Source organism: Halichoerus grypus, chromosome 6, assembly GCF_964656455.1.
Source record: "Halichoerus grypus chromosome 6, mHalGry1.hap1.1, whole genome shotgun sequence".
NCBI lineage: Eukaryota > Metazoa > Chordata > Mammalia > Carnivora > Phocidae > Halichoerus > Halichoerus grypus.
Window position 1 is genome coordinate 90171828 of NC_135717.1, and position 23169 is coordinate 90194996.

The window sequence follows — 23169 nt, forward strand, 5'->3', positions numbered from 1 at the left end:
ATTAGCCTTACGGGTTAGTATTCACTGACATTCTATGAACCTTTTGGAAAGGTTCCAAAATGAAACTTTGTGTCACTGACTAGTGCAAAACAAAAGCTAGTGAGGAACCTAGGATCTCATATGAGTATTTTTATTGTGAGATATTCTTTTTCCATAGTAGTGCCACAAGCTAAATTAGTACAGTTCAACATATTTTACAAAGGCATAAAGAGCTATCTGGGCCAGACAAAGCCTCTAAAAATAGTAAATCATAAAACCTTACAGGTATAGTGAGAAGAGTTTTAACCCACGGATGAGATATAACATTTTAATATTTAACTACCCTGTTGCCACATGATTACCTTTCTCTGTATTACCTAGAGCAAAGGACACGAAGCAGTAAACAAAACACTGCTGGTGCTTCACTCTGCATTTTTAGTACAGCTCCTTAAGAGGATCAATGGTTTTACAAACTGTACAACATATTTTTAGAGTAAATGGTTACAACCTACGAAGTGGCAAATGTCACCTTCAAGCAACTATTATACTCAATTCATCCTACATTTCTAAATTATAAATACATCCCCCCAAGGTTATGATAAATAAGAAATACTTAATTTCTAAACTATACAGGACTTTAAGCAATGCAATTCTGTTTAAATGAAGGTTAAAGTTTTCTACTGTATTATAGCATCCATCACCCTCAAACTGCTTCCCAGATATTTTATAAAAAGATGTTGCTTTTCATCTCAAGTTCATTTCTTTCTGTCTGACATACTACTCAAATATTGGTTGATAAGAGGACACAGAGGTATCATATCAAGAATTATTCATTATTTCAATTTGTCTGTTCTATTTTTCTCAAGATACGGTTTTAGAGATCCAAATGTCAGCATAATGGTTATAGGGGGGCAGGTGTATCAAGTTTAACATCTATAACTTTATAAGCCAACAGAAAGTTCAGGACTGGGCTATAAGGTAAAATTCTCCAATCATTCTTAACTAATCCTTATTCCTATTATTCCACAGTGCTTAACATTTTGTTGACAAAGATAAAAATACACTCCTTTTCACTTATCTTTAAACACAGAAGTAGTCCCAATATGCTGTTAGAAAGTGATTCGACAAAGAACAGTCAAAACAAAACAAAAATCAATTCCAGTAATTATCTACATTTGGCTGAATATAAAATAACTGATTGCCAGTCAGTACTCCTACTAAGAAAACAAATCCTAACAAAATCTTCCTTGAAAACTTCCCCATCTTCTATGGAAATTTTAGGGCGGAAAAAAAAGAAAGAAAAAGTATATTTAGGAACACATTGCAGGCAATGTTAGGACAGCATAGTATCAAGTTTAAGGGAAGTTAGATTAGGAGTGGGTCTAGAAAACAAAATCTCCCTCAAAGAAGGGTTGAATCAAAGAAGGCAACATAAAGATCTTTAGAAATGTATGGCACAGTAGGGGAGGGAGACATCAACAGGATCATTTATAGTTCAATGTGGCAAGTAGAAAGACAGAATGCAAAGTGGGCACCTTATGCTTGGGGCGGGAGGGGAGGGCATTCAGTTCATAAAAAGCCTTCCTCCGGTCTGTGATGCATGAGCTGAGTAAGCCAGGAAAAGAGAAGAGCAAAGACAGGAGACAGCGTGGTACATTTAGGAAACCACCAGCAGTTCAGAGTCACTGAAGAATAATTTAAGAGGTAGAAAGTAATGAGGGAGATAAAACAAAACTGCCTATCACAGAGGGCAAATGTACTTTTATATCAAATTTTGTTAGACCAAAATTCAGTGTTTACTAACCCTATCTGTGTAATTGCTATTCACAGTAAATATTAAGATATTTCTTTGTTTGTACACTCTCTTGTCTTTAGAATAATCGTCTTACCTTCAACCCTTAGTTTTCCTTCATTTCCATTAATTTCATCCCTTCACTCTCCACCAGAAGTAAAGTTTCCTTTCAATGCAATCTATTCCGCTATCATTTTTATCTTTCTGCAGGCCTCTCTCCCTGATTTCTATGCATTGCCTCCTGCATGGCGTCCACTGTGGTATCCAAATCAACACTATCCTATTCATTACTTTCATTTCCTCCTGTCTTAGATCCTTGTTTCCTGGAGCCCATGACTCCCTTTTCTTTACTTTTACTTTTTATCTCAGAAGGGCACATACTTCAGAGTGTAAGAAAGCTAATTTCTGAAGCTTCACTTGACTGAAAACATGTTTATTCTACCTTCAGATGACCAGTAGTATGTCTTCATTTCCAGTTCTAACTTGCATATTATTTTAGCCCCAGAATTTTGAAGCCATTGATCTGTCTTCAGTGTCGCTGCTGAGATGTTAGGTGCCACTCTGTTTTTTTTTTTTTTTCTTTCTGCAGTTCTGGAGTTTGGAAATCTTTACTTTTTTTCCCCGATGTTCTGAAATTTCATGAATATACTGCTATAGCTGTTTTTTAAAAATTCGATATATTAGAAACTCAAGAGGTCTTTTCAAATTTGAAAATGACTGTCCTTAAATTCTAGGAAATTTTCTTGAGTTATTTCTTTGAGCGTTTCTTCATGACATTTTCTAAAACTTTGCTTTTCTAAAAAACGCTACTGTTCTTTTCTGAGGACTGAGTCTCTAATTTTATTGACTTTTCACATTTGTTTGTCATTTCCTGGTATTTCTGTTCTACTTTCTGGGTGGCTTCCTTAACTTCATCTCCAAAAAATCATTTAAAATTTTTCAAGTCTTCTACCAATTTTCAATTTCCAGGAGTATATTTTCATGCCCTTTTTTTTTTTTTAATAATACTTGTTCTTATTTCCAGATTGCAGTATATTCTTTGATATTTCTTAAAATATTGATGATAATATTTTAAAGTTGTGTCTTCTCCTTTTGTGTCTATTGCTGTCAATTTCTTTGTTTTCTCCAGGCTTGTTTTGGTCTCCAAATTTCTTCAAATATCTAGTGATCATTGGTTACTACTCACATTGAAGATGGAGCACTAACAGGCCAATTAGAAAGTCTGTTTAGGTAAGTGGGGCTTGCCAACATGCAGGCTTCACTGTGGAACAATCTCACTGGGCTATTCCACTGGGAGACCCCCAACAGTCAGTATCCATAGGTCTTTTGCTCAGAAGAGTCAGATTCTTCAAAGAAGCATCTGCCAACTGAATAGTTAGAGAATATATTATCTGACTGCCAAATTTTTGGAGATGAGTAGAGGAAGCGCCCTGGGGGTATCTCACTATTTAGTGTTTCATTTAACTATCAACCCTCCTTCTGTGCCTTGGTATCCCCCACTCAAGAGTTCTCTAGCTCACATTCTCCAGAGAATTAACTTCCAGTGTTGCTAGAGTGTAGGGAGGCATCTGGGGTCTAAGTTCACTTTAAACACACTTACCACTGTTTTCACCACACACTCATTGTCAAGCCTTTCTGAGATTCTGAAGTGTCTCTCCCTAGCAGCTCAGGTTCCAGCTTCTTAGTACTTGTACCTTAGTTACCATCACCCATGGGCTTTCCAGAGTCCCTTTATCTCACTGATTTTCTACATTTTCTTAATCCCTTTGCTGTCACTGCTTTGGGAGGAGTAGAATGAATGTATGTGCTTGATCTGCCTTTCCCTGTAACATATTTTCTTTTTTTTTTTTAAGATTTTATTTATTTATTTGACAGAGAGAGAGACAGAGCACAAGCAGGGGGAGCAGCAGAGGGAGGGGGAGAAGCAGGCTCTCCACTGAGCAGGGAGCCTGATGCAGGACTCGATCCCAGGACCCTGGGATCATGACCTGAGCCAAAGGCAGACGCTTCACCAACTAAGCCACCCAGGCGCCCCTCCTGTAACATATTTTCATTGTCAAAACACTGACAAATATTTGTTAATGAAAAACTCAAGAGAAAAATTCAAGTCACCTCCAATATGAACTTGAGAGGTTAAGGTGGACTATGAAATATGAGCACAAGTTTATACTAAAAACAAAAAGACCAGGACAACCAGAGTGAAAGCAACACAAAAATGAAGAAAATTTACCTAACATAAAGTCAGCTGATATTTTGGTAGTGTATGTTTAACTACCTATTGTTATATATAACAACAAATGCTGTTTTCAAATCCCAGGAAAGAAACAACAATTATAGTGTGTAAAAGTGAGGCAATATCCTCAACTAAATCAGGCATTATTGTTAATTTAAAAAATGCCTTAATTGTTTCCTAGAAATTAAATCACATCTTTAAATGCACAATACAGTTAGATGACTAAATGAAACCTGAAATCACCCTTAGATAAATAATCAGTGACTTATTCATTTTAATTATTCAGATATTTTTTTCCAAAGAGAAGCCCTATTTATTTATTTTTTAAAGATTTATTTATTTATGAGAAAGAGTGAGAGAGAGTGCATGGGAGAAGGGGCAGAGGAAGAGAATCTCAAGAAGACTCCCTGCTGACCTCAGAGCCAGACACAGGGCTCAATCCCATGACCCTAAGATCATAACCTGAGACACAATCAAGAGCAAGAGCCGGATGCCCAACCCAACTGAGCCACCCAGGCACCCCAAGAAGCCCTATTTAAGTGAGAATAGGTGGGAATAAATTCTTTGTCAGCTCCCTAAAAGAGAAATCAGAGATATCTGTGCATTAGTTTTAAAATCAAGTTGCCTATAAAAGTAGTGTGAAACTCCTTCCTTAGGAGGTTAGATATTTACATAGTCATAAAAATTAAAGAAGAAAAAAATTAAATTTTTTTAATTGAGACTACTAAATTTCATATTAAAGGCAGTAAATATAAGCTTTGGCTATGGATAATACTAACCTTGAAAAATGTCTACTATAACAACAGAAGCGCTCAAAAATAGGAGTAAAGTTCTTCATAAGCCTCAAATTATCCATGAACTGGGGTAAATCTAGACATATATCTGTTCGCTACTGTAAAAAAAAAATGCTCATTTATTAAGCATTTTAGTGTGTGAGTTACTGTACAAGTGCTTTATATACATTATCTTATTTAATTCTTACCCACCTTATGAGGTTGTAAGAGCTTACTGATACCAGACAGGCGAAGGCCCCTCGCCAAGAGGGTTCCTTGCTTTGTGTGAGGAAGAAACCAAGCATTTCAGAGAAAAGGGGCAAAGATTTATTAAGTACAGAAGAATGGAGCTACCTCACAAAGAAGCGGTCTCTCCTCTCAGATAAGAAAGAGGACCCCCACTTTGCCTCTAATGAAGGTTTTTTTTTTTTAATTAGCTAACCTATAGGGAGGGGCTTACTCTAACTTTGGGTTTATCACTTACATTAGGTAGTTAGTTTGTCCATTTTCTTAGGGTTATGGAATTACCCACAGCGAGGATTTTTAAGAACGTCCAGCTTTTGTGGCTTTTATTCCTGGAGAGAGTGGGTCTTGTAGTTTTCCATGAGTTGAGTCTTGTGACTCTGTTTATGATACTTGCTTTTAGGTTAAGGGTCAGCCTAAAACCAAAATGGCTTTACTTTGGTCAACTTGTCTCTTTAGTCTCCCTTCCCTCCTGCCTCATCATTATCCTACGTTAATGAGGAATCTGGGACTTATAAAAGTTATAAGTAAAGGTAATTTGGCCATGACATCAACATACCATGGCTAAGGTTTAACAAGTCAAGCTTTTAACTACTGTATACTTCCCTTTAACTATTGATAAATCCAGTATTTTGAAATTGGTCAGGGATATGTCAACACTTATCAGTTAAAAGCCAAAATGACCTTTGTAAATTCAAATAAGATTCATTCAACAGTAATTCTTACCAACCAAAACCAGTACTAATTTATTCAATCACTCATTCAACAAACATTTACTATGTAACCATTATGTGCCCATCAGTGATCTAGATGAGCACTGTTAAATAAAACTTCCCGTGACGATGAAAATGTGTGATATCATCACTGTCCAATACAGTAGCTGAGCACAAGTGTTGAACACTTCAAGTGTGGCTAGTACCATCAAAGAACTGTAATTTGAATTTTATTAAATTTAAATTAGTTTAGGGGTGCCTGGGTGGTTCAGTCGGTTAAGCACCCAACTTGTGATTTCAGCTCAGGTCTTGATCTCAGGGTCGTGAGTTCCAGCCCCACATTGGGTTCCACACTGGGCATGGAGCCTACTTAAAAAAAATTAACTTTAAATTAGTTTATACTTAAATGTAAATAGCCACATATGGCTAATGGCTATCATACTAGACAGGAGAGCTCCAGATACTGAGTGCCCAGTTAGCAGACATGGTTCCCACTTTTACAGGGCTTAAAGCCTAGTGGGAAAGCCAACATGAATGATAATAAATATACTATTATAATTTCTGTTAATGGCTTAGAAGAAAAAGAATACAAAATATAGTATTTATAAGGATATAAAGTCAGACTGGGTCACATCTAGCTATGAACTTCTAAAAACTATAGGATTAAGAGATTCATGCTGAAAATGTTATTTCCTCATTTAAAATCCAGGATAATTAGTGAACCACTGAAACAAAGAGTTGATGCATTTTTTGAAAGTGCCTTCAATGTCTTAAGACTGATCACAGAAACAATGCTCTGTGGGCAATGAAATCTCTGTAAAAATAATTCTGAATAAGGATAATTTCTTTTTATCCTGTTAACAGCCTGAATTTAAACAAAATAAAATGAAAGAGAGTAGGGAAGAGGAATCACAAAAAATAAAACAGTAAGATATATAAAATGCCAACTTTAGATACTCCAAGTTTAAGAATCTGGATTTGAGGGATCAGGAAGTGAGAGTAAAACAAGTGAAGTACTATTCACTTGGAAAGAAATAGAACTTTTTATGGTCACAAGTCCTTTTTTGGGCCAGTGTCAATTTATAAACCAAAAAAAAAAAGAAGAAGAAGAAGAAAAAAGAAAGAGTTTTTCCAGAAATTACATTCCTAGATTTGAGCACCTAGAAATGTAACAGAGCAAACAGAACTCTATATAGTAAATTAATAAGTTAAAAAGAGGTTGCTTGGAATCAGCAGAGGAAGGGAGAATCACCAAATGCCTTCACATTCCTGGATCATATTGTGTGGATTTTTGTTTGGGAAGTTAAGATAGATTTGTTTGGGTAAGTAGGCTATTTCAAGTTAAAAGGAAGAGGAAATATGAAGAAGGAATTAGCACAAGGGCTAGTAATGCTGCATTTGCATTTTTTTCCTTTTCCATCTTTCCCATCTCTAAGCCACTAGAAAACCAGTCCAGAGACTGAGATAAGTAAGACTGGCGGGGGGAGAAGCATGACCTGATTTAGTTGAAATGTGTTGTTCATAAGAAGAACAAGTTTAATCTTTCTAAATAGCCCCCCCCAATCAATTCCAGCTCTTTATTAAATAAACTAGGTGTAATTTAGCTGGCATAACTGCTGTCTACCATTTTAAACCAACTGTTTTATAAAATCAATGCACTAAGAGAACTAAACTACCACTGTAAGTGCTAACAGCAATGGGAGGAGGAGGAGGAGGTGCTGTTTAGATAGCACTGTGTGTGCCAGGCACAATTCCAAGCGCTTTCAATATATTTAATTGTCACAACAACCTCATGAGGTAAAGACCATTACTCTCCTCACTTTACACATGCGTTAAGCTAGGGATTGAGTTTAATCAAATTCCCAACGTCAAAGAGCTAAAAGGTAGTAGATACAGAATAAAATCCAACCACTTTGCCATACAAAAGAAAACAATGTTCAGAGAGTTGGTTTTTTGCCCAAAATCACATGATCACATAGCATCTAAATAGAACTAAAAACAGATTTTTTGTTTTGCTATAAATTTATTATAATAAGAGTACATACATTTGTATAGAAAAGAACAGTGTAGCTTTACTTGAAGAAAGAAAAGGAATGGCTTCTGAATGTTTATGAAGTAAAGGCAGGAAATAATCAGGAATGTTAAAAATATTATCAAGATAAAGGCAAAGGTCTTACCAGAACAAAAACAATGCACCCTATAGTTTCAAATGATTACAAAATTCCAAAAGGTCATGGCATCACCTCGACTTCTGATCAGCAAAATCTATGCCTGTTACAGAGTATTTCTCTATGGGAACACATTTCCAATTGTATAATGGCAATCAATAAAACTAGAATTGACTTTAATATTCAACTTTAGGATAGCATGTTTTTACAAACATGGTAACATGAATTATTTTAAATAAAGCATTAAGGTAATTAAAAAGGCTCTATGAAAATGTAGAAATAATCCATTTTATCCCTATTAAACAGAAGTATACACAGTGAGTGATTTTCCTCCAACTTCTTCAGAAAATATATTTTCTCAGGAATTTCAACAAATCAACTTAAAAACATGTTCTGATTTTTCTAACGTTATCTTACATATTTTTACTGAATTTGATGAGGAAAGGAGTTAAGTTTTCCTCAAGCTGCTGTCAGCATAGCTTAAACTCAGCAAACTCATTTAATAGTTTCAATATATTACACTATAAGAGAGACACATGACTGTTTCTGATAAAACATGTTTTTTTAATATTTGGTACTATTTCTTAAAGTAGTTTTCAAACTCCATATATTTGTGTCATGTGAGCAGTAAAAATCTATTAATGAGAGGATTACCAGGATTTTAAGTGATCTTTTTTTTTAGTGGGGTGAGGGGCAGGGGAGAGGGAGAGAGAGAATCTTAAGCAGGCTCCAAGTTCAGCACAGAGCCCAATGCTGGGCTCCACTTGATCTCATAATCCCACAACCCTGCGATCATGACCTGAGCCAAAATCAAGAGTGGGACACTTAACTGACTGAGTCACCCAGGCACCCCTTAAGTGATCTTTTAATGATCTAATCTGGAATCATTTCAGAAGCTTCTGTAGATAAAATCTGAATCAATCTAATACTATTGCCTTCTAAAACTTAAATTTATTATTGTGCCCTTCAGAAAACATCCAATTTAATTAACTAGCATAGTACTCTTTTCTGACCTGGCCTTTTATACCTTTAAAGCTTCCTTTCTCACCATTTCTGCCTTCCTGCCACCTCCCCTGTTCCGTCCCAGACCCACTCCTCCACCCTGAACACCTCCCTATACTTGCACAGGCAGACTATACATCATTTTGAAGATTCTTGCCATCAAGTAACATCTTCTATCTGGAATATTCTCTCACCCAAAAACCTCCCTGCCACCTTCACCTGGCCAGCTCAAACTCAAACTTCAGATCTCAATCTACGGAGGCCCTCCCGAATTTCTGTAAAGTAGGGTAGATAGATGCCTCTTTCATGTGTTCCCATTGTTTGAGTCTAAACTAAGATGCATTAGCATACTACAGTAACTTCCTACTTTCTTGTTTGTACACAGGTTTGTAAGTTTCTTGAAGGCAGGGGCTAAATAATTTTACCGAACACAAAGTGTGAAGCAGAGTTCCTAATACATAGTAAGTTCTCGGTAAAAATGTATTAGATGAATGAAAAATATTATGCCCACAATTATTTTTTTACTTGGCCAAATTAAAATGTTTATTTCAAATCTTATTAAGAAAAAACAGAATGAAACCATGCTCTAAAAGCAAGAAAAACCGATAGGAACTATTTTAGCTAGTTGAAGAGTTAAAAACTGAAAATATTTAGCATCACTAGCTTCTAACAAGAGCCACTCAAGGAAAACAGCAAACATGGTCCACCATTATACCCAAATCCCTCTAAGTCACCCCATCCACACTGTAAAATAGACAATTCCCTCCTCCTGCCTCTCCATCTTGACTTCTCTTAGTGCCAACCACCTTCCTTATTTTCCCCAAATGGAATGAAAAAAAAAAAAAAATCCTCATCTAACCATATCCTCTTACCTTTCCAATTCCTTCCCTTGTCTGATGGTGAGCATCAGTCCTCCCAGGATCCAACCACTTTCTGTGAGTGTGAGGAAATTTTGTTCCTAGACTGGCCACTGGAACATCTTAGATGTCAACTTGATTCAGGTTTGTTGTGAGATTAGAAAACACTGGACACCAAAGTTAATACTATTCCTTGCTTTGTCAATACTATTCCTAACTCTGGGCCCTTGGACATGTTAAACTCATGGGTCCTCAATAGTACTGAGTAAGCTGGAAATTAGAGTATTTCCAGGGGTTCTTTGAAGCTCCAAAGTCCAGTGCATTAGTTCAGTGACATCAATCACAGAGGCTAGCACACTGGCTCAGTGTGCTTCTTGTCAACTAAATTTACCTCTAAAGATCACCTTACAAAACAGAAACAGGAGAAAGTAACCTATTTTCTCATGGTGTTGGGGAGAGGTCGGGGGGGAGTCAACATAAGTAACTTTGAGGACTGGCTCTACGTTACCCGCACAAACTCTACAGCCTGCTTACGCTGCCTACAAAGAAAGCATGTGATATAATTTTTTTTCTTTTCTTTTCTTTTTTTTTTCTTTTTACAATTTAGCTGGTGAGAAGCCCTGGGAACACCACATAAGAGCCCAGAGTAGCACACTCCTCCAACTTGAGTTAGCTAGGAAGAATAAGACGAATGTCCCTGCTCTCACAGGAACTGAAGCTGCTCTATTTTGGGATGCCAAAAAGGAAATTTTTCTAGGAAACAAGTGTTTGAATTTTATGAGATATGATATGTTTACAAGAATAGTATTTAATCTTAACTACCACTATTGTCGTCTCAGGGAACGGCTTCACTGCCATGAAAGAAATAGGATGAGGCAAAGCGGCCCTACTCCAGAAGTAACTGTATATGCCAAGACAGAAAACCAAAGAATCCACCTGATCTAGGCCCAAATGCTTAAGAAAGAAGAAGTGAAAAATGACCAACTAATACTCTACTAATGTAAGTGGGCAAAGGACAGGTGATCCACAGCATGGATCACTGCTACCCACAAATGTGCCTAAAACTTATGTGGCTGCCCTTGCAAACCTCACAAAGCCTCAAATGGCAATAATCGACTCTTAGAAAACAAAGCCCTACTGCTGCTCCTGGAGAGGGCATGAGCAAGCTTGCCCATAAGGCAATTTCCCAGCACCCAAAGACCACTTTCCAGTTCCTAAAAAACAATAATAGTATTTCTACCAAGTAGAAAAATGCTTTTGGGGTGCTATTTCAGAGCTACTGGAAACAACCAAAACGTACTGCCATGCTTGTGCTCTGGTGCTGTGGGATAGTGAAAAGAGCATGCTATGAAGACAGATGGACCTGAATGGAAATCTTGACTCTACCACGTCTCTGTGACTTTGAACAAACATTATCGGCTCTGAGCCTTTGTTTACTCATCTGTGAAATAAGACTGTTATGAAAACTACATGCAAAAGCACACGTGGGTCACTTAAGATTTATTATCTATACCTACACCCATCAGTTCTTTAATTTCCTGAAGAAATGTGTATTGGAGAAAAATAGAAATGGAGAGGTTTTCTTTGAATACAGATTCTAAAAATGAGATTCACTAAAGTAAAAACCAATTGCAATCCATCAAATACAACTCAAGGGAAATACATGATACTCAGCAAAGAATGTTACCAGTTACACACACACACACACACAAAGAAATTTCCTTTGCTTACCATTCCAGGCCTACCACAATTTTGTCCTAAGTCTTTTCTCCAGTCCTCCACATTCTCTCTAGCACTCCCACCTATAAAGTTTCACTACATCACACTCTCTTCTGAGCATGCTGTGCACTGACTCACCTTCAGGCCTCTGTTCTTACCTTAAATACTCTTCCTGCTACTTCATACCTCCCCTTCTAGCAACTGCTCAATTCCCCTCTTCGTACCCCCATTTTAGTCTTCCCTGACCAACTCAGCATTAACAATATGTAGTCCTTTGGCAACTATTTATCATGTTAGTATTTTTTAATGTAGTTATGAAAAAGAACTCTGGTTTATTACTTTGTATCTCTGACAGAGTTCTGGGGTGTGGCGAACTAGAACAATCTTCTGAGAAATGCTGTACTAAAGTCATACTATAGGAGTTTTATAAACATGTGCCAAAAGAAGAGTCCTAGCATTTTAGTGATCAAAGGAGACATCATTACCAATACAAATTTCCTCTAAAATTTACACAAATGACTGCCTGATACAAATGAGTCCTGTCTGAGGCAAAATTGATGCAAAATAAAAACTAGTTTAGAAGTACAGAAACTGGGGCGCCTGGGTGGCTCAGTCGTTAAGCGTCTGCCTTCGGCTCAGGTCATGACCCCAGGGTCCTGGGATTGAGTTGAGCATCGGGCTCCCTGCTCTGCGGGAAGCCTGCTTCTCCCTCTCCCACTCCCCCTGCTTGTGTTCCCTCTCTCGTTGTATCTCTCTCTGTCAAATAAATAAATAAAATCTTAAAAAAAAAGTACAGAAACTGAATTGAAATTTTTCTTAAAACATTATTTAACAGAATTTCTATAATCACAGTTAGATAAGACTCTTGGTGTTAATTCGGTGGAAATACCAATAAAAGTACTATTGTCGGTGTGGTCATGTATCAATGATTTTTAACACATGATCTAAAAAGCAGAACTTCAGCCTATTTATATCAAGGAGACTCAGAACTGACTCAGAGGAAAAAGTATTATCCTCTGACTCATCAAGACCACTTCCTGAAACACCCAATGTTTTTCTTGGAAGGAAGTCTATACAAGTGCCATTTCATTCAAACACTGATTAGAAAAAATTGAAGTCTAACACAAAATGGACAAAAAGACATGTATTTTCCAAAGCCAACCAAGTTTCAAAGTAGACCATTCCATAAACATATATTATCTGGTCATAAAAGGGAAGACTTTAAATACAGTCAAAAATGGATAATCCCAGGTATATTACAATGACTAAACCACTGACTATATACACATATCCCTCTTTATACCATAATCTCTTAATGATAAAGAAACAACTTTATGATTTTAATCCACAAAATTAACTAATGTCTTTGGCTTCAAAACAGTCATTTTTTTTCAAGGTAATTCTTTTCCCCTCTCTGAATCAACTCTGTGGCCAATATTTAATAATAATTTACAAAAATAATAAATGACACTTATTAAATGCTTATATGTGCCAACCACTGTTATAGGTTCTTAGCATGCATTAATTCAATAATCACAACTCCTCTAAGAGGTAGGTACAATTATTATCTCAATTTTACACATGAGGAAACTGAGACACAGAACAATGAAGTACTTTGCCTCATGACACCTAGTACATAGCAAAGCCTCAAACCCCGGCAGACGAACTCAAGAGCCCAAACTCTTTCTCTGCTGTCTGTGTGCATGACCACGCGCCTCCCATTAGAATGCTTCCTAAGCATTCTAGCACACACACACAACACACACATATACGCAAACCTATACATACCCGTATAAACATCTCATTTACATAATCTGTGCCAAAATTTCGTATGTCCTCTTACATTAGTTAATAAATCCTAATGGGACTATTATGTTGATAGGATTTGTGTTCAAATAATACCAAGTCTTTTACCTAGAAGAACAATTACTTAGATAAGCTGTGAAACATTCCACTGTCCAGATACATTTACGTCCGTCTCACTTGTTTTTTATTTCTCACAGAACGATAAAAATACCAAAATGATACTGTCCTGGACACAGCCCTTGGGGAAGAAAAATACACATAACATTTCCTATTTCAAAAATTAAACTGAATCTTGCTGTTTGTTTCCTCTTGAGTAATCTAGACTAGAAACAGTTCGAATATCTGACTCTCCCAGTATTTTGCTTTCAGTAGAAAGACCATCTTTTAATATGCCAATTCAGCTAATAAGTGTTCACTCATATCTATAGCTGGTTCATAGAAACGAGTTTAAATATTAAATGACTGCATATTTCTAGTTCTAAGCATTTGCAAAAGAAAGTCCTAGTTAGCTAATGAGGCAGAATAAGCACTCTGAAAAAAGCCACACCACTCTGCTCTTCAGATTATTAAGGAGCAGTATAAGAAGGGCAAATTTATCCCAGAGGGTGAAGGCCTTAAAGCAGCAGCCTGTGGAAACAGATTACTCCCAGGGTCCACACCACTCGGGGGGTGCTAAAGATGCAGAGGTGTTGCTGGAAGCCGGTCTGCCCAGTGCGATTTTAGAGCCAAGACAGAGTCATCCTGCTTTTTTAAAGTATATCATTTACCCAAGTGACACAGTGAATGAAATTCTACTAATGGAAATTAACTTATTCTTTTGAATTAAGTGTTTTCAGCCCTAGGCACCACTTTTAAACTTCAAACACTTCTGGAAGTAAAACTATATTGTATTGTATGTGTGTGTGTATACACATCCATATTTACAAATGCGTGTATGTATTTTTTAATTTGAAATAAACTAGATCATATACTCCACTTTAATAAATATCAAGACACAAAATCCCTAATCTATAAAAACAGTAAATTAAACTATGGGGGGAGAAAAAAAAGAGCCCTGATCAAGTTTTTACCAATTCTTGATTTTAAGTTCAGCTCTAACATTATTTAGCAGTCTCTCTTGCAAATGCCATTTCTCACTGATCCTTCATTTTCTCACCAAATAGAATATCTATGTTCCACCCTACACACCAATCTCACAGTATATGGGGGGATAAAATAAGACAATATATATATATGATTACTTTTAAAATTTAAAATGATTTGGAATAGATATGCTCCTTACAAAAGGATCGTTTGACTTACGAAATGGGTTAAAGAAATCTTTAAAATTTCTCTGCATTTTTCACTTTTTAATTGAGCTTTTAAACAATCTAAAGGGCATAGAAACTTTGAGAAAAACATGCATTGAACAAAATAAAATACATCAGTATTCCTAAGGGGGTAAATACATACACATATATTTTATATGTACATACACACATGTACACAGTTGACCCTTGAAAAAAACAGGTTTGAACTGCACTCCACATATATGAGGATTTTTTTCAGTAAATACAGTATAGTACTGTAAGTATACTTTCTCTTCCTTATGTTTTCTTTTTTTTTTAAGATTTTATTTATTTATTTGATAGAGAAAGAGAGCACAAGCAGGGGGAGTGGCAGGCAAAAGGAGAGGGAGAAGTAGGCTCCCCGCTGAGCAGGGGGAGCCCAATGTAGGGACTTGATCCCAGGACCCGGGATCATACCTGAGCCGAAGGCAGTCGCTTAACCAACTGAGCCACCCAGGTGCCCTTCCTTATGTTTTTCTTAACAACATTTTCGTTTCTGTAGATTTCTTTATTGTAAGAATACAATATATAATATATACAAAGTACAAAATATGTGTTAATCAACTAAAGGCTATTAGCAGTTAAATTTTTGGGCAAAGTTATACGTGGATTTTCCACTGTGAATGGGATCGGTGCCCAAACTCCCACATTGTTCAAAGGTCAACTGATATGCTGAATATACATATATTCAATAAGATGGCTTCAAAGCTCCAGCTTTTAAAATGATGAGACGAAAATATTTAATTTTGCTTTGAAAATTAGTCCATAATTAAGTTCCATACTGAACATCAACAGGAATTACAGAATGATGCTAGCAAAAACTGTTACGATTCATTTAAAAGGCCTAAAGAACATGTTGGTACTTTTGGTTAAGAAAGTCATCATGAACTTGATGTCTTACGGTAAATCAATTGTAAATGTAATAGTTAGAATATCCTCTGTTCCTGGAATTGAGACTAATGACACTGATAATATCTAACTCAGTAATTTCAATACTCAAGAAACAATCCATTTAAAATAAACATCTAAGAGGGGGCACCAGGGTGGCTCAGTCGGTTAAGCGTCTGCCTTCAGTTCAGGTCATGGTCTCAGTGGGGAGTCTGCTTCTCCCTTTTCCTCTGCCCCTCCCCCTGCTTGCACTCTCTCTCTTTTTCTCAAATAAATAAATAAAATATTTAAATAAATACATAAACAAAATAAAATAAACACCTAAGAGTTTTTCACATGGCAGTACCACCAATCCCCCTCCCAACACACCCTTTGAAAACCATATATTATACCGCAGGGGCTAAGGAGAAGGTCTTTTTTTTTTTCTCACTGATAGAAACAAAACTTAGAGCTCTTGGTAAATACTTACCTCATCTGCTAGCCAGTATTATTCTTTTGGTAAGGAAATAGACTTATGACACCCAGTAAGGAATTCCTCAAACTTCATAGGAAACCCCCAACAATGTGATACCATTAAACTAAAGTTCACTGAAGTGTAAGCCTAAGTAAAGCATATACAAGTGTCATTCTTAAATTCTTGTATCATCATTGTACATGTGTTGTTTTTACCACTTAGAGGCTACTTTTTTTCTTTTTTTTTAACTCAAAGACCATCATTCATGAAAAACCCTGAAATGTTTTCTTTCTTTTTTGTCCAATTCTCATTTACCTTTCTACCTAAAGTTATCCTCTCTCTTTCTTGACTGTTGTAAGCCTCTATTTCACTTTCATTGTATGGTCAATATTTTGTAAAAATAGCCTTTCCATGGCTACTACAACTTTATTTCACAGACTTGGGAAATATGCAATCCTCTCCTCATTCTTTCTACTTTATAAATTCCTCAATGCACTCAAACCAATAAGTGAAATTATCTAAATTTAAAAGTCCAAATATGGTTTTGAAGAAATAGGCTCCACAAATAATAAGTATTTGAGTACTTAACTTCTTAATTTAAACCTCTAAGCCTGACGCTCATGTGCTATTTGGTCACCAATGACCACCCAGCGAACCAGGGATCCTATGTTCTAGTACAAAATACCCTTCCCTTCAGGTGGTCTATTTTTAGAAAAGTGGCTATATTCATTCCACCTCAGATTTATTTCTGACATTGTAATAATGCAAATTCACTTTCCTTCTCAGGATCAGATCCAGCTTGAACAGTCTATATTCCTTTTTCCTGCTTTTTCTGTGCAGACTGTCTCTATGTCAAAGCTCCATTCAGATACTTTGACAGTGGTTACCAAGGTTTGGGACACCTGGGCTGCAAGTGACCTAGGCTAATCTGGGATTACCAACAATCTGAGTAGTTTCATGTAATTAGGTAGGCTTCAGAGAGAGGGTAGTAGCCTTCATCCAGGCAATCCCTGTACTCACAATTATACCATGAATTTCCCAGTGAAATGTCCATTCATTCTTTGTCCATTCAATAAATCTTGCTAAGGGTTTTCTATGTGCCAGCAAACACTATATGTATGAAGCTGGATATACAAGGATGAAAAAACAGATACAATTCTTGTCCTCAGAGTTCTTAGGGGATACAATGACCTTCTTTGATATTCCTTTGAATATGCCAAGCTCTTACCATCCTCAAGGCCTATCATTATCTGTCTGGAATAATTATCCTCTTTGTCTTTGCCTAACTCCTGTATTTCAGCTTAAATGACCCCTCTTGGGAAGTCTTGTCCTAACCTTCCAATCTATACTATTAGATCCCTCATTACATGTTTTCACAGCACCCTGAAATCTTCTTCGTAAGACTTTATAATTAACATATGGGCCAATATTTGTCTAACATGGGCTTTTCAAAAATAAGCTGCTGCCTGGTGTACTTTCTATTGAAGCAGAATAAACTTTTCTATCTTGTACTTTCTACTGAAAACATTTTAAGTCTCCTCTTTCTTCTAGGTGAATATTATTTTGAGTTTTTAATATGAGTCTTGAATTTTTCCTTTACACTTTATAACTCCACAGTTTATCCAAAGATCTTCCTTCATATGAAAATTTTATAATAAAATTACAATTCTCCAACCAATCCTAATTTTTGTATGTAAAATTTAAATGTTTTGTTTATATTTTTAGATACTAGCTTATGTTACTACAAATGTCCACATATGATATCTCTTTAGATATATCAACCCAGAATTCTGAATATATATACTCAATTTTTACCATTTTCTTATCTGGGAGACCCAGACAAATATATATGAATCCACTATTTATTAAATGTGAAACTTTTGATTACTTAAGCCTCATTTCCTCATTTTAAAGTACCTGTAATATCTTTCAAGGGTAAGAAAAATAAATACAAAGTATACAAAGCCTCTAGCAATATATATAAAGTAAATATCAATTCCTTTCCACATGTGGAAGGAAAAAAAAGGCACAAGTTCAAAAATGTAGCCCTCTATGAAATATAATACCAGTTTCCATGACCTAATCTGATTTCCTAAGAGAACAAGTCTAACTTTTTGGACAGTATTTCAGGTCAGGTGTTGACAAACTTTCTGTAAAGGGTCAAGTGGTAGATATTTGGGGTTTGTGGGCACCACATATCTCTGCTGGTATTCTTTATTTTTGTTTTTGTTTTTAATAACCTACTAAAAATGTAAAAATCACTCTTGGCTTGTAGAAAGAAAACAGCCCACTGGCTGGAGTTTGCTAATCCCCTGCTCTAAATACAAGTACTCATCAATTCCACCCTTATTTATCCTATTACCTGTATAATATTTAGCTTTTAATCAACACTCAACTGAAGAACTACTCTACTATTTATCAACGTTTCTGTTTAACAAATATCAATTAAACCCTTGTTTAGTTGTTTTTATGTAAAACCCTATGAGGTGACTGGCCACCTAAAGAAAAAGTGATTCAGGACATGCAATAAAAGAAGTACAAATAAAGCCTCCCCTCCTCCCTCCCCCCCGCAGAATAAAGCCTCTGGAAGGCTTCCTCTAGTGTCACCTCTCTCTTTCCTCTGTTTTGTGTTTTGTTTTTTTTTTCTGAGCATACTACTAATCAGGATTTATAGTATAACCAATTTATGCTCATGACCTCAGATTTCTCATACTATAACCCTGTATTGAAAGTGGTGCTAGTTTTAGTTCCTTTATGAGAATCTGATGGGGCTTCCTGTACCACAGAGTTAGAGGTCTCTGTACCACAGAGTTAGAGGTCTCTGTACCCCAGAGTTAGAGGATCCCCATTGTTCATTTTCCATTAGGCTCTCTCAATTCTGACATAACGTTATAAATTCACCCCCCTTTTATTCCAGTTTCCAACACAATCATTTCTCCTACTCAGCTCAGCTCACCTTATTGCTAATTGTCAAAATTTTCTCCCTTTTTATGTATTAGCCCCAGAAAAAAACCCTGAATTAGGTATTAGAATTAATTTCTGTTCTGCCTCTGACAATCTGTGCATTTCTTAGCTTGGGTACCTTTGTGTCTTCATTTATTACAGGGGTTGAAATAGCCTGTGATGCCAGTCAGCTACAGTTAAGTGTTGAGGAAATAACACATGCAGAAGTTATTAATTTATCATCTATAAAGTCCTCCGACAGACCACTAAAATCGAAGTCTCAGAAGTCAGACTTGCTTCTAGAACTGGCTCTGCCATTTATATTTATGAGTTATCTACCTTGGGCAAGATAATTAACCCTTCTAAGTTTCATTTCCCTCATTTGTAAAATACAGTATTGACATACTTTATAGGGTTGTATGAGGATTACGTGGCATAATCCATGTCAAGCACTTATCACATAGTGCCCAGCACACAGTAAAGGCTCAAAAAATGTTAAACATAATTATTATTATTTAAAGGTAAGATATATTTTCACTCCAGAGCCCGCAGGCCTTTTATGTTTACTTCTTAGTCTCTACCTGCTTTCGAAGCTATCCATTTATTTCCCCTGGTAAATTTATGCCCTTATTTTTTTTAAAGTCCTTTGGCATTTTGCTCTGTTGTGCTGTGTTCCTCCTTACAGGGACTGTTTAGTGCCTTTCACCATCAAAAAAGAGGGAAGAGGAAAAGCGGAAATGAAGGAAAGAGAAAGAGAGAACCATCAGTTCACACTCTGTCTGTTAACAATTAGTACAGCCAGTTCTAACACAACATACATATTCCTAAAGATCATGATGCTATGCAAAAATCACATCATTAAAAATCACAGGGCTTATGGAGAAAATGGGGTTACAAGCACAACACTCAAAAACTCTTGTCAGTGACACTTCATAAAAAAAAAAAGAACCTAACAGAGATCACAACACAGTTTTACATATGTTCAATAGTTAGAAAACCAATAAAAACTACGGTAAACATGGTACCTGACCTTGAAAAAGGCCTGAAGTTTGCCTGTGGAACTGGCTGTCCAAAGGGTTACAGCTTGTGAGTTACTGTGAACGGGTGGGTAAAGGGTTATCTGAAAGTGGAGGGAAAATTATAAAACAAGATATAGGCATTTGTGGCTCACAACGTGCAATGAAGTGGGGTAGCTGGAAGATGTCTGAGGTCTGTGCACATGCACTTTGTGTATTCCTATGCGGCTCAGTTCGACCAGGTGGCACTTTCTGTGTTCACCTCCTACTTCTCAGATAACATCACATATAACAAATGTGAAATTTACATTATCCTCAAATCGTTCCCTAGTACCAATAACGTAGGAATAAGTTCCCATTTTCAAAACAAGCATTACAGCAGAACTGACTGTATTCATTCCCAAACTACAAATTCATGACAAATGTTCTCTGACTCAGAACCGTAGTCACGATCTACAGAGCCTGTGTTACTCTTCAATATCCTATCAGCCCAAAGTCTTTATCTAGAAAAAGTTGTTCTTTATCAATATTGAGTCATTAAACATGATCGAAAACATTTCTTAACTGCATCTTTGATGTCTCTTCAGCTTTCCCTTCTGGGGACAGCTCAGATTCAGACAGCCATGCCTAACTGTGTAGCTCCCTAACTGATCCCCTGTCCCCACATGTCCATTCCAACAGAGCAGTAAAATGTCTGGTAGTCAGCAACTCACAGTCATGTCATTCCATTTATTCAGTCACCACATATTTATGAGCATCTACTGGCTACAAGGAAAAACAGGAGAAATGTGATGAAATCAACTCTACCCATCCCAGTAAGAGAGTAAGAGACTTAACTCAGCGGATCAGTCAATGTTATACAGGACTTGTAAAATATTAAGACATGTGTTGGGGCCCTTGGGTGGCGCAGTTGGTTAGGCGTCCAATACTTGGTTTCTGCTCAGGTCGTGATCTCAGGGTTGGGAGATCAAGCCCCATATCAGGCTCTGCGCTCAGCAGGGAGTCTGCTTGAGATTCTCTCCCTCCCCCTCATGCTCTTTCTCTCTCTCTCTCTGTCTCAATAAAATCTTTTAAAAATATATTATAACATATGTAAAAATAACTGTAACACAAGATATAATATGAAGCACCTTATGAAATTGCAGGAAAAAAACTTTCAATGTTGTTAGAAGGAACCAGGAAAAATTTAATGGGGGTGATTAGTAGACCTATAGGATGAGGTGAACTTTGATTATAGGGAAAGACTTTCTAATTGCTGCAGGAGTAAAGAAAAAGGCAGGAAATGTGAGATATATATATAAAGCATCAAGATCAAGAAGCTCAGGGCATAAATTAAGATACATGACTACAAATAATAAGTTATATAACAGACTTTGAATTTTATCTGATGGGAAAGCCACTGACAAATTTTAACCAGAAGAGGACAACATCAGTTATGAATGGGCAAAGAGGAGCCCAACTGGCCTTCATAAATCCAGGCTTTGAATAAGTTAAGAGACTTCATTCAGAGTCTTTGGAATGCCAAGCTAGAGCGGCAGGAGGGCTTTCCCCAACAACAATCCCCAGCTTTGTGTCCAAGATTGATATTCACAGCTCTACTTAATGGATCCTAACTGTGTCATTTGGTCTGGCAAATTATATAAAATAGTGGAATAAAAAGAAATTACCTGCAAAATCAGAGGAAAGTATATTTTTAGAAACAATGAAGGAATAAAAGAATATAAGGCAACCTAATAGTAATAATAATAATATTATCAGATATTTAAATCTGATCATTAGGATTGTATAATTAGGAAAGGTAAATAATATAGTTCTGAATTACATCTAACGTCTGACACAATGTATTTTTAATCCTCAAGAAACTGTATACCAATGTTCCCCAAAGCAGAGCCTTCTTGGATAAATGTTCATATAAGGTCTCAGGTAAGCTTAAGAAACACACACTCCATTTCAGATCAGATTCTACCTCGCTAAATACAAAGAGACAGTATTTCACATATTGCTTTAAAATTTTAGAAAATATATTAAGAATTAAAACTACCACAAGTTTCTTCTAATCATATTCCTGAATCTACTTTTTTCTTTTTTTCTTCTGAATCTAGTTAATATATTCTATACATAAGACAGAAATGCCACAAACTTTAACTAAAATAAGAAATATATTTTCATATAGCTGAAAAATCCAAAATATTTCATGAAAAAATTAAAAATACATATACAAACCTAAACTCTAAAATTAAAAAAAAAAAGTTTGGGTGTTTTTTTTGTTTTTTGTTTTTTAGAGAGGGAGAGATCGAGAGTTGAGACAGGGATTTGGGGAGGGACAGAAGGAGAGGGAGAGAGAAAATCTTAAGGAGGCTCTAAGCTCAGCACAGAGCCCAAGGAGGGGTTCAATCTCAGGACCCTGAGATCTGGACCTGAGCCAAAATCAAGAGTCGGACACTTAACTGACTGAGCCACACAGGCATCCCTAAAATAAAAAAGAATTTTTAAAGAATAATTGTTTAATTAAATTAGAACTATCCTACAGGGTAAATGATCAAAAGACTATATGAAAATCTACTTTACAAAAAAAAAGAAAGAAAAAGAAAAAAAAAAGGAAAATCTACTTTGTTATATCACCTGCACAGAAATTTTATACAATTCAAGTAAACTATTACTTAAAAATCTAAAATATAATGAGCTAATTTTTGTCTGCTTCAAACTCCAAGGCAGTAAGTATCTTGATGAATTAAAGAAACATGATTTCTCTGAAAAATAAACTGGAAAGGAAACTTCTCTACACAATTTATTTCAGAATTATATAGAAAATGAGTATAAACATCTTATCCTCTCCAAAGTCATTTCCTCTTATATATAATTTACTTAAACGGAAGAAAGTGTTTTCAAGCCTATCTGTAGAAAAACAGAAACCACTTTTAAAACACCCCAGGTACAGTAGATGCAGGGATATCCTCCTTAAGGTGAGAACAGGTCAAAAGACAAAATACTTTACGTATCATTCCCAGAGCATATATGAATTTTTTTAATGTTTTTATTTATTTACTTGAGAGAGAGTGTGCGAGAGAGAGAGAGAGAAAGCGTGAGGGAGAAGCAGGCTCCCTGCTGAGGAGGGAGCCCTATGTAGGTCTCAATCCCAGGACCCTGAGATCATGACCTGAGCCAAAGGCAGACGCTTAACCGACTGAGCCCTGAGGCATCCCTATATATGAAATTTATACTAAACATAACACTGACACTTGCTTTAGAATTTGG

At 36.3% G+C, this 23169-nt stretch overlaps 1 protein-coding gene across 9 annotated transcripts in view; it reads right to left on the minus strand.

Moving 5' to 3' along the window:
* The window catches only part of EPS8 (EGFR pathway substrate 8, signaling adaptor), a 200011-nt gene that overhangs the window by 72151 nt on the left and 104691 nt on the right, over positions 1 to 23169 (minus strand). The window lies entirely within an intron of this gene.